Below are 11125 nucleotides of genomic sequence, written 5' to 3'. Positions count from 1 at the left end.
CTCGTGCTCTTTATTATTGTATTATTTGTAATTAAATGATATTTTTCTCTTAAATTATTGGGATATATTTTCTTTGCTGTTATTAATGCACATGTACTTATTTCTGTACTCCTAAAGGTGCAGTTTAGCCCCTCCCATGCATTATGACGCTCAAACGAAACAAAACGTTACAGAAAATCTGAGAAATAGGTGGAAGGGTGATCAGAGAAACTAAACTTCTCATGGTACGGAAATTGTTGCTGATTTCACTGCGTACAGGGTATACAGACTGTCCCACAGGTTGTGTGTCATTTTTGACCTCTAATTTTAGTAACTTCTCATCGAGCAATATTCATGAAAATTGGCACACTTACGGGGAAAGATCCTAAGTTTTGTTGAGTGCAAGCAAAATTTTGCAATTTTGACCTGTTGGCCTCCCAATGTGGGTCCAAAGCAAAAATTTGAATTTGCCTAATGGGGTTTCAACGTTAAAAAATCGAGATATAAAAAAGTCTGAATTTCATTGACCAAGATGTCAATTCTAAGGTTTTCAAACACGAGGAAACCGAAAATAACTCTTTTTATTTATGAAAATTCAACTGTTGACCCAGTAAGGTCACAGTCAAGGTCATAGGTGTTGCAAAAGGAATAGCATGCCAACAGAGGTGTCAAACTATAGGTTTTAAAGGATGCGAAAGTTGGTTTTGTATTTCATAGATCCGTATTGTTGATCTTCCTCCGAAGGTCATAATGGGGGTCAAAGGTCATAGAGTTAACCGTCGGGCCATAGTGACAACCAATGTGTGGAACCATAGGTTTTGATGGGTGCCAAAGTCAGTTTTGCAGTTCATGGATCCATATTGTAAATTTTATTTACCACTGAGACTCATAACGTGGGTCAAAGGTCGTAGAAGTATGTTTTGAAATATCAGGGATAATAATGTCCCCAACCAAAGGTTTTTAAGGTTGACCAAGTGAGTGGCATAGTACACATATCTACTGTCTTTTCCGACAAGACTCCCTTGCCATCTTAGTTTCACTCCGTAGTTGATTATTTATTTCCCTAAACATCGTTTTATTTGCTATTCAACCTTAATTCCGGTCGGATGAACACTTATGCTAAAAGGTTTGGCTATTTTTTGCGTAATAAATTTTGTGGTCTATACCCATAATTATGGATAGGTGCGCATAGTGGAAGATTATAGTCCCTTAAAGGTCATATCCGTTTTAAAGGACGTTATGACTGATGGGATTAAGTCTTTCATGGTCGAGAGAAAAACGAATTCCCATATCTATCTGTTCGGCAAAACATGTCTCTTAATTTATCGCTTCTGTCAGACCTGAAAATATAGTTGGGCTCTAATATTATATTCTCTGTTTCATTTAAATACATCCATTTTCAATCGTTCAAGCAATCTAAGCGTCAACTTGTCTTTATGATACGCCAGATTTGAGTGCTTAGTGAACGAAGAGCACGAGCTGCGTTTCGCATGATCTACCTTTTCAGAATCTGTGCTGACAGCCATGGAGGAAGTTATGACTATCCAAGAAAGTCATCTTATTTCTAACGGCAATATGCTGAAGTATATTGCCTACAATCGATGTTAATGAAATTAGACGATAGCCGCATGGGTCGTGTCTGTTTTCCTTTTTGAATATGGGTGTAACACTTGCAATTTTCCAGTTTAGCGGTAACTTTCCTTCAGATAGTGACTTCTTGAATATTATCTCTAAGTAAGGTGCAATCGGTGGAGGTAACTCCTTGAGGACACGGGCAGGTATTCCCTCCAGACCTGGAGATTTACTGTTCTTTATCGATTGTTGCTGTTTAGTTATCCCATCACGCTGTATAGAGATTTCTTCCATTGATTTCTGTGTACAAGGGATGTCTAAATTAAATTCAGTATCATCTGTGGTGTAAACGCTTTTGAAGTGGGAATTTAACGTGTTAGCTTTTTCAATATTTTTGGTGACAAGTTTATCATTATTATCAAATAACCAACCAACAGTTTTTCCCTGAAACTCTCTGGGATATGACCAAAAGGATTTTGGATTTTCTTGGAGTAATTCACAGAGTACTTTTTTCTCAAGCTTTTGCTTTGCAGCTCGCATTAATTTCTTGGTTATTTAGTATTGTGCAGGGTAACTTTCTTGTTTCAAGTTCCTTTGATTTTTTTACCTTTACATAATGGACTTTCTGTACAAGTTGTATACTTTCCTTTGTTTCCTAAATAAATGGTGTCCTGTGTTATGGTTATGCCTAAAGGTAAGCTGAAAAATGTTTTTTATCCATTATCCATAATCTGTAAGCCCTTCCACTCAAGTCCCCAAGTTTTAAATGTTGCAATTACGTATTTGGCAGAATTTGGATTATATATATGAAGTTTATCTAAAGAATTTAATGGCTTTGCGATGCGTGAGAATTCTATATGCGAATAAAGTGCATATTTCGAGGGTAGGCAACCATCATACGACCCAAGATGCCCGGATGTGCATGGCATCACTTCACATTTAGCCTTTAAGCAGCTGAAATTGAGGTTAATGAAAAATTCTTTTTAAATTACTCAATGATTCTAGATGGACGTAATTCCTATAATGAAGCCTAAAAAAATATTTCATTTGTTATGGATGTAATACGTGCCCAGAATTCCAAGCTCTGAGAAATTTTTCTAGGATAAAAATTCTTATGGCAGTGTTTTCCAAAAGTGATTACTGGTAGTATAAGCATGTATTTAGAGATCAAATGATATTTTTAGTGGTACTGGTGGTGCTATTGTAGAGGTAATGATGTGGATGATCATTATGTCCCAAGCAAAGAGCCTTAACTTGCCTTTTTCAAAGGTGGCAATATTTTCATGTGATGGTGTAATTGCAATTCAACATCTCCTTCAAACTTACATGTACGTTGTGTCACCTCGAAAGAAAGTCATTCTCATGACCTGTTACTTATGTGCATATTTTTGGTCGTCTTAGAATTCACATCTTACCTACCTCTTCCTTCTCAATACTAGCAAGATCTAGGGATGCGTGAGTACCACTTTTTTATATTGAGTAGAGTTGTAACTACTCGCGAGCATCAAGTCAAATATGGCTAACTCTGGGCCATGCTTTATAACAATGCATGCACCCATCCTCCAGTGCATTTTCTCTTCTGAACACTTGTCTGATTTAAAAAGGAAAACATGATGAGGAACATTGATGGTAATAGTGTAAGAATTAAGAGATGAATGAAAATTGATGTGTTTTGAACACTTCCAATGGGACAATGCCAATGAATGGATCTCTAGTAATGTCTCAACACTTCAAATGTGTTATATGGTGATGTCAACAGTACAGAACCGAAGAGAGACCCATGACCCATTGATGGTGACACCTTTCAGGGTTTAAGCAGCTTCACTTACCTTGGAGCATTAATAACTAGTGATAATAACCTCAGGAGGTGCATGCGAGAACGAATTGAAGCCGGAAATAGGGCAATTTATAATTATTTAGGAATAGATTAATAGGAGATCTCTGAAAATGAAACTTTACATGACATTAGTACGGCCAGTGCTGACATATTGCTCAGAGACCTGGACAATAGGGTGGTTTCCTATTATTTATTTATTGCCTAAATCGAAAGATTATTACTCCTGGAGTACGTATTTCACGCTTTTAGATTTTTAAATGACTATATCTATTTTTCGCGATTAAATGAAAAGTGAAAATTTTCAAGCACGCGAAAACGCGACGCGTAAGTATGAATGCCAGGAAATCTCTCCGCGTGACGTGTTTCTGGTTCCCGTTGCTGCCCTGCGAGGTGACCTTGAGGCGAGGCTTAGCGCTGATACAACGCAGGCTGCTAGTGGGTAGCCTAGTACCCTGCTGGCTGGTAGCGCTTGGCTTAAATAAGGATTATTAATAACTTATCAAACAAGGAAAACTTTCCGACCTTAGCCAGTTTTAATAAGTGATTGTTAAGACATGTTTCCCTGAGCTCTGCGCCTCATGCATGCATTGGTAACCTCAGACGATGTATAACTCCTATCTTCTCCTATAGAAACTAGGTCCCTGTGACGTCACGTGGAGTGGCATCGCATGGGCGCCAATCTGGCCCTTTTCAAATGAGGATAAAAATGGACCATTGCCATTCGTCTAACCCGGTATTTCTAAAACAAAATAATTTGTATATTATGAATACACTAATGGTGGGTAACGAATCGCAATCAATGCCTTTCGTTTTCTTTGATGAAGGAAACCACCCTATTACTGTGTCGGATGAAGAAAGACTCAGAACCTTCAAAAGACATATCCTTCGTAGAATATATGGCCCAGTATACGACTGGGGATTGGAGGATAAGATGTAATGAGGAAATAGAACAGCTGATCAAAGGAAAGAACCCAGTAAAGTTCATCAAGGCACAGAGGATACGATGGATGGGACACGTTGAGAGAATGTCGGGAGATGAGATACCAAAACAGATGGTTAAAGGGAGTCTATTTAATGGAAGAAGACCCAAGAGCAGAAATGCCTTGATGGATACCTATAGATGGACCAAGTGTAGTGTGACCTGGGCAAGATGGGAGTGAGAGGTTGGCAGGAGAAAAATGCCAATAGGACTGAATGGGGAGCAGTAGTGCAGCTCAGTGGCGTAGCCAGGGGGGATGTTCTGGGGGGTCCAGACCCCCCCCCCCCAAAATATAAAAAACAATCATTTTCATTCATAAAAGAAAACAAAATATGTATTGAAAAATCATGAATTTAAAGAATATTTCTTTAACTTATGAAATTTTTTCGATTGTGAAAAGTGTTAACATTAGTTTAAAACCCATTACTTAGTATCCTGTTTTTCAAAAATTTCTCCCCCTGGTTTTGGACCCCGCCTCCTCCCCCCCCCCCCCCCCCCCCCCCCAAACGAAATTTCTGGCTACGCCACTGACTGGGCTCTAGTGCCAATAAGAAGGAGAAGAAGAACTTAGAATATGTAACCAAACAGTTAGAGCAGAGAGTAAATGCATTAGCACAATTATAATAAAGATAAGGATTAAAGATACTGCACCTTTGGTACGTCTTCAGAAGGCCTAGGCTCTATTCCTGAAATTCCCTTAGTCTATGATGCACTTGGCATATTACTAGCTCCAGAGCACATTTTTCATCTTCAGAAATAATAGGCAGAAGGCCTGTGATCACATTTGCCTTCCAAATTATGGTGCGAAAAATCCACAGAGAAAAAAATCATTCGCCTTGACCAGGATTCGAACCCGGATCCACCTGCTTTCCGGTCGAGTTAAGCTACCAAGGTGTTATTCTCCCCTGTGGAAATTTGAGGACTACAGTGGGCAAGGTGGTATGGACTGCGGAGTATGTGATGCTTACCAACAGCACCCAGCAGCTTAACTGGCTACAGCACGTGACTGGAAATCGGGGGATCGAGGTTTGAATCCTGGTCAAGGCTAATGATTATTTCCTAGTGGATTTTTCGTACAATTCGTACATTGTGGGTAACTCCGTAAAGATATCACCGTGGCTAGTCTCGGTATTCTTAAATTATTCCAAATTATGGTCCACATTTTCGGTAATTTGTTGTTCACTTGGTTCCAACTCTCTAAAAAACCGATGCTTACTTGACAAAAATTAAAGTATGATCTCGATGTAAGAAATCAAATTATTTGTGAATGACAGTAAACCAATCACTATGCAAACACTTGATGCAAAGCAAGCCCTGCTCTCCCTGCCAACTATATGGAGCCACCCCTATAACAACGAGACATTTGCACCTATGCACAATGTTTTGGACACCAGTGTCGCAAAATCAGTGCAATTACGATCATTGTTGTCAAATGCCATCGGATGCCATGTTAAAGTCGCATCTTCGTCTTAGTACTAGTTTTAACATTCTTTAAATGGTCTTATTTTTTCTGATTTCCATTCAATATTAACTAATGGTCTTTTATAATGGAGGATCAAATCATTGTTCAAAAATGTTTCTGTTGCAAAAACAAGCCATAGGGATTCTTTTTAACCTGCCTTAAAGAGAGTCTTGTAGACCTTATTTCTGTAAATCTCAAATCATGCCTCTTCCTGCTCTGTACATGTATGAAACTATATTGTTTGTGAAAAGGAATAAGTATGTATGAGTTAAATTGTGACATTCACCAATATAACACGAGATTTAAGACGGATATACATGTTGAGCAAAGATCTTCTAGATAAAATTCAGATGGACCCTATCACAAAGGGGCCAAGCTGCATAACTCACTCCCTCCCAATATAAAGGGTATAAGCTCTCTAAATAAATTCAAAACTGAACTGAAAAATTTTGTGCTCAAAAAAACCACTTTATACATCAGAAGAAGTTTTTTTACTTTGCAAGGAAAATCCTCAGTAAGGCAAAGTCTATACATATAATACAACTGTACCATTCTATGCACATATAATGTGTTGTGAATGTATTGTGTGATATGGGCAGAGGCCCTTTATTGATTTTCTGTAAATTTAATTTTATTCAATTTGACGAAACTATGCAACTATTCTTGCCTACAGTGAATAAAAATTATTATTATTAATGGGCTTCAAATACAAATTAGGGGGTGACGAGGCGGAGCTCTAGGGAAATAAGTAATCAATTACTTCATGAAACCATGAGACCAAGGACATTTCTTGTACCCTTGCTTTTCCTAAATGAGAATTTGTTCTCATCCAGAAATTTGTTTGCTTTTCGTTATATTTTTCTATAAATCATTCTTGTCAGTATCTTCAATCCATCTGTCGTCAAGCTTATGGTCCTAAAAATATTCTCACCTCTCAGTGACATGAAGTAGCCTGAAGAGTTGAAGCTACAGGATTAAACACGTAAGATCTCTAAATGGTAATGCTGAGGTTAGGTACTGGAATGCATGTGAAAAGCTTACTGCAGGACAATGAAAGAATATTTATGCTGAAGTTGGACTAAAATGTACACCTGTACTACTATGGTGTAGATACCATAGTAGTACAGGTGTACATGCCTACAACAGACTAAAGATGGATGATGAAGTTGTAGATGCCTACAATGCCATAAGTGAAGTAATTGAACAGGTAAGAGGTGAAGAAAACCTTACCTTTTTAGGTGATTGGAATGCCTTCATCAGCATTAGGGAAGGGAAGTATTAGTGAACAAATTTTATTAGGAAATTGAAATAAAAGAGGAGAAAGGCTCCAAGAAATCAGCTTAGAGCACGAGTTAGTGGTCGCTGACACAATTTTGTATGGATGGTGATAATTCTAGTCATTTGTTTCTGTAGTAATCCGGACAGATGATGGATTATTCTTGTCACATAGGCACATCAACTTAAACAATTTCAAAGCATACTACAAGTATTTGGTAGTATGTTTTCAGTTGTTGTTCATTGGCTATTATGAATTGACATATCGTAATTTTTTAATAGGTACAGTTATATTTTCAACATAAACTTTTAACATGTTAAATTCAAAGGCTGTTTGCCTAAAATTAGCACTAATTTTTAATCTAGCGTGGGCTTAGTCACGCATCCCAACCATTCCCTCACCAACCCTCCCACTCCACCCCAAATTTCCACCCCTGTATATCCCTTCTCCCTCCCCCCCCTGCCAGAATTAGGGTATTTATTAGATTGTCGATATAATAAAAGTTTACTTGAGATTGATGCCTCAGCATTGAAACACGTCGTACCAATAAATAATTTTCCAGTGAAAAGTTACCAGGGCTGTGTACTTTCATTTCAACATGGATTTTCAAAAAGTAAAAGCCGAATCGATTGAATTTAAGTTTTTAATCTCCACACCTCTACCCAGGCATGTATTTCTTCTACAAAAATACCCTGGTGCGCAACATGTTAAGAATCAAGTATGAAGAAGATACAAATGAAAAATGCCAGGAATAAGCGTGAAATTCGTGATGAAAAATTTTTTGAGTAAGACCGGGGAAAGTGGAAGCTGCATACAGAGTATTAAGGAACCATGTAATTGCATTAGGGACTTGTGTGGAAATATATTGCCTGAAAACGAAGACTTAGTGAAGAGATAGAAAAAATGCCTGGGAGAGTTACACAAGGGCCATCCAGAAATTAAGTTTTCAACAGAAAAAATTGAAAATCTTTTTGTAAACAAGATATGTTTCAGCGACCTCAACAAACTTCATATACCAAGAAGTAAGCTTTGAAATCCCCTCATATTGGCTTCCTGCCACCTCCTTAGTTGGTGACTGATTCTTTCGTTTCCTCGTAAATTTTCAAACATGATCTGGCTATTACCTTCCCTTGACTGGGAATTGAACCAAGGACCTTTGGCTTTCCGGTCCACCGAGCATGCCACTATGCTATCCAGGTTCCTCAATAGGGTAGTTTCCTTCATCAAAGAAAACGAAAGGCATTGATTGTGATTCGTTACTCACCATTAGTGTATTCATATACAAATTTTTTGGTTTTAGAAATACCGGTTTAGACGAATGGCAAGGGTCAATTTTATCCTCATTTGAAAAAGGCCAGATTGGCGCCCATGCGATGCCACTCCACGTGACGTCACAGGGACCTAGTTTCTATAGGAGTAGATAGGAGTTATACATCGTCTGAGATCACCAATGCATGCATGAGGCACAGAGCTCAGGGAAACATGTCTTAATAATCACCTATTAAAACTGGTTAAGGTCGGAAAGTTTCCTTCTTTGATAGGGTATTAATAATCTTTATTTAAGCCAAGCGCTACCTGCTACCATCCTCCGTCGTATCAGCGCTCAAAGCCTCGCCCCAATGTCACCTCACACGGTGGCAACAGGTACCAGAAATACATCACACGGACTTTTTCCAGCATTCATACTAAGCCGTCACATTGTCGCGCGCTTGAAATTTTTCACTTTTCATTTAATCACAAAAAATAGATATCATTAAAAAATCTAAGAGCATGACATGCGTACTTCAGGAGTAATAATCTTTCGATTTAGGCAATAAAAAAATAATAAGAAACCACCCTATTCCTCATTCTAGATAGCCCAATGAAGCTTCTTCTGGGTATCATAATACCAGGAGGCTTTAACTTTTTATCCATGACGCAAAAAATTAACCAGGGGAAATCATTTTTGGTCCCAGAAAACCATGGCCATGATCTTTCTGGTGGACTGGAGGACTTTAGCAGAGAAGTGAGAAGATTTTATGACCATAAACTTGACGACACATGCATCTATGATACTGATAAGGATCATTTACAGACAAATAAATCAAAGAGCAGATGAATTCCTGGAGTAGGAAAAATTCACATTCAAGAAAAGCAAGGGCACAAGGAAAGTACATTTGGCCTTTAGGCTGCTCATGAGGAAGAGATTAAAAAAGAAAATATGGACCTTAGTAGCATCTGTTAATATTGAGAAGGTATTTGACAATGTGGAATGCAATTCAATGCTTAGAATTCTGAAAGAAATTTAACTACAATGACTGAAGATTTGTACACAGTTTATATAAAAACCAAGTAGCTGTGATAAAATCTGGAACCAACAGTGCAGAAGCAAGAATAAGAAAAGGGGTAGGACAAGGATGTGCATTGTCCCTCATAATTTTGAATGTTTATGTAGAGAAAGTCATCAATGAAATCAAGCATAAGGCTTTGGGTGTCAGTATCCATGGAGAAAAAATAAGTATGCAGCGATTTGCTGATGACATGGCAGTCTTAGCCGAGACAGAGAAGGATTAGAAGAATACTTTGACAAATATAAAAAAGAAAATGGCCAGATACCAGTGGAAAATCAACAAAAAGAATACTAAGATATTAGTATGCAGCAAACTAGATGACTAGAATAGCAAACCAGTGAGACAAGGATGTGCTCTATCATCTTTAATGTTCACATCAAGAAAGCCATCAATGAAATCAAAGACAAAGCTCCAGGTGACAATATCCATGGAGAAAGAATTATGTAGTACACTGTTGTCATAGCCAAGACAGAATGCCTTGAACAGAGAGCCAGAATGACTCGCAAAAATCGGATTAATATGGGAAAGACAATGGGCAGATATCAGTTGAGAATCGAAAAGAGAAAATTTAGATATCAGTCTTCAGAAAAAATAGGAGAAAGGATCTAACATTGAATTGGGTAAGCTTGCTTAAAGAGGTGAAAGAGTTCCACCACCTAGGAAGCCAAAAACTTCTGATGGACGAAGAAAGAAGTAGTCGCAGGCAAAGAGGGCATTCTGCAAAATAAGAATGTACTCATGGCTGGAAATACAAGCAGAGAACAAAGGGAACGATTTATCAGATACTATACATGGAGCATATGATAAAATGTACGGAGGCAACAGCTGGATTTTGGCTGCACCAGAAAAGTCAAGAGTGGGAGCATTTGAAATGTGGTGCTACCGAAAAATGATGAAGATAAAATGGATCCACCAAATATGCAAGGAGGAAGTGCTGAGAAGAGTGGGAGAAAATAGAGGTTGTCTAAAAATCTAAGAAGGTGGGACAGCATAGTTGGCCACATCATGAGGCCTGATGAAAACAATGGTATGAGGACAGGTGGACGTGAAGAAAGACAAGGGATAGCCCCGAAACAGTTAAATGTGACCAGTTAGCAAGGATGTTAATGAGATGTAATACTTAGGAGAGTAGTAATAGATAGGAGATCAGAATGTATAGCTGCATCAAACCAACCTTAGGCCCGTTTTACATTTAGCGTGGACGTGTACAGTCCTCGCTACACCCGCGGTCGTTGTTGTTCACATAGGCACGACGAAATCCGTCTGCATCCAGCACAATGTCAGCTGTGTGTAGCTTGTCAAGGTAGAAGAACGTCACATTACCAAATGCAATTTAAGCAATTGCTTTTGGACAGGTTAGAAAAAATGGGAGAAAGGTGCCCGTCAAAGGAGGTTTTGGGTGCACCCTATTGTGGCATGAAGAAAATTCAAAGCTGCTCAAGTAATCATATTTACAATATTTACCGAACTATGCGCTAATGGATATACTGTATATGTCTGAATATAGTCCCCCCTTTTTTTCCAAAAATGCCCAAGTTAAAGTATTAGGGATGGACTATATTCAAACGCATTTTTTTAACTTTTCCCAAAACTGTAGCCTCAAAATTAGGGGGGGGGACTATATTCGGAGATATATGGTAATTTTTTCAATTATTTTCTCAGTGTCGATTTCACTATCAATAGCAAAAAG

This window comes from Ischnura elegans, chromosome 1 (genome assembly GCF_921293095.1).
Source record: "Ischnura elegans chromosome 1, ioIscEleg1.1, whole genome shotgun sequence".
In the NCBI taxonomy this organism is placed as follows: Eukaryota; Metazoa; Arthropoda; class Insecta; order Odonata; family Coenagrionidae; genus Ischnura; species Ischnura elegans.
The sequence above is the reverse complement of the archived record's forward strand: the minus strand, read 5'-3'. Positions refer to the sequence as shown.